The sequence below is a fragment of the Sinocyclocheilus grahami genome, unplaced genomic scaffold (assembly GCF_001515645.1).
Source record: "Sinocyclocheilus grahami isolate Dianchi unplaced genomic scaffold, SAMN03320097.WGS_v1.1 scaffold968.1, whole genome shotgun sequence".
Lineage (NCBI taxonomy): Eukaryota > Metazoa > Chordata > Actinopteri > Cypriniformes > Cyprinidae > Sinocyclocheilus > Sinocyclocheilus grahami.
Window position 1 is genome coordinate 352,570 of NW_015506147.1, and position 2,132 is coordinate 354,701.

Below are 2,132 nucleotides of genomic sequence, written 5' to 3' on the forward strand. Positions count from 1 at the left end.
TACACACACACACACACACACACACACACACACACACACACACACACACACACACATATATATATATATATATATATATTCAGGAAATCAACATATTTTAAAAAATGCCCAGACTGAGTGACTCCTGATTTACATTTATGCATTTGGCGGAAAATGTGACTTCATGATTTATATTTTTTCAGTCTGTATGTTGCATAGAAACATGGGATCGTCAAAACCATCAGCCCAAAAAATACCAGCAAAACCATTTCTAAGCATAACCAGACCGTGACGGATCCTCATGTGACATGTGGAGAGCTCGAGGCTTCATAAACCCTGAGTGGCAATACGCAGACACTATTAAAAGTTGCATAAACGTTGTGAGAAGGTTGTAAAAGTGTTGCGGGAAGCCAGTGTGGGCAGTGAGAGCGTTTGGCTCGAGGATCAGGGTGTGTCTGTGGTCACAGACTTTGAGAAGAAACAGCAGCTGGAGGAGAGAAAAAGGAGCTGGAAGGTCTTTGAGGGTCACAAGCATCAGAGCGGAGGATTCAGCCTACGAAACAGAGAATATGGACAGAAAATGAACAGAAAAAAGATCAAACATCTACAGGGATTTTTGCAAGAACAAGAAAAAGAAACGCAGACGACAGCAAAGAAACTGAGGAGGTGAGACTGTAATTTTGCCCTCACAGTGGGAGCGTTTGTCTGCCGTCCAAGTCCAAAAAACCTTTTTCACTTCAAGCTGAATAAATTTCCTCGGCTGGAGACTGTTTTACTTGGAGATGAATGGAATGAGAATGAGAATCAGAGGGAAAAGAGGAGAAAGGAGGAGCAGAAGAAAAAAGAAAAAAGATGTCTAGGAGAAATCATGTTGAGGAGCGAGTTCATTTCCCTAATAAACTTTTACCAGATGCACACAAACTCCTACATCCCAACTAACAAAAATGAGTTCTAAGTTTGGCTAACGTTCCCATTGAGTCATGAAAACGTTAATTCTGAATGTTCTCTGAACATAGTTTTTAAATGTTTAAAAAAGTTTTGTTTTGTGTGAATATTAGAGAAAACATTAAGTGAATGTTCCATTTTGGCATTTTCAAACATTATGGGAACGTTACTTTTGAATGTTGAAACTAGCTATTAATGTTTTTGTTTTTTTTAAAAGATGGACGGATGTCCAACTAATAAGTTTCCATAATCTTTTGTGCTAACGCAACGGTTCTCAACCCGCGGCCCGTCACGAATTCAAATGCGGCCCACCGTGCTGAACACAATTAAAAAAAAAATACTTTCAGTTTTACAATTCATTTGAGTTTTTACATTAATTAAAAAATGTAGTAAATAAATATAAGCTATAGCCTAATGTTTTTATGTAAAATAATTTTGTTTTTCATATATTATTTTCAGACATGAGCAGTACTCACATAGCCCAATTAACGTTACGCATTTAAAGTAACGACCAAGCGGCCAGCGGCAGACAGTGAGCATATGCTTGATCAATTTAGCCTTCTCAAATCATCACAACTTGCCTAAAATAAAATCTATAGGTATAAAACAGTTCAAGCATATAACAATGTTTAAACGTTAAACCTAGATAAATGTGCGCTGTATCCAATAGTTTGTGCAGAGAGTGCAAGCTAAAGCGCGCTTTGCAGGACATAGAGACGCCAGCGCCATCGCTTGCATTTTTTTCAGTGGATACGCTGTCATTTTTGCTCATAAAGGTAAGAGTAATTCATCATTCGTAACCGTAAAGGGTCTACTTTTATTTGTGTGCACTCACAATATCAACAAAACGTTGTGCTTTTATAAAATAAAGAAAACAAACGTGATGCACTTTCTGCCGTCTCGGTCTTGAACAGGCACGCCTCACAAAAATGAACCGAAACTCAGCGTATAGATGCCTCACAGACATGATAAATATATCTATAGAAAGCTTTAAATTACGTCTAATGAGGAGATGGCAAGTCAGGATCGACAACTTCATCCTTGCGACACCGACTCAGAAAACACTAGTTTATTAGTAAATAATTAAAATATTTCCTTACTGTTTCCCCCTGATGCATTTATGGTAATTACTTTTGCCGATGCTTTGCGGCAAGCTTAAGCCTATTGCGTGCATTTGAACGCAGAACTCTTCAGCTGCGCTGACGGCA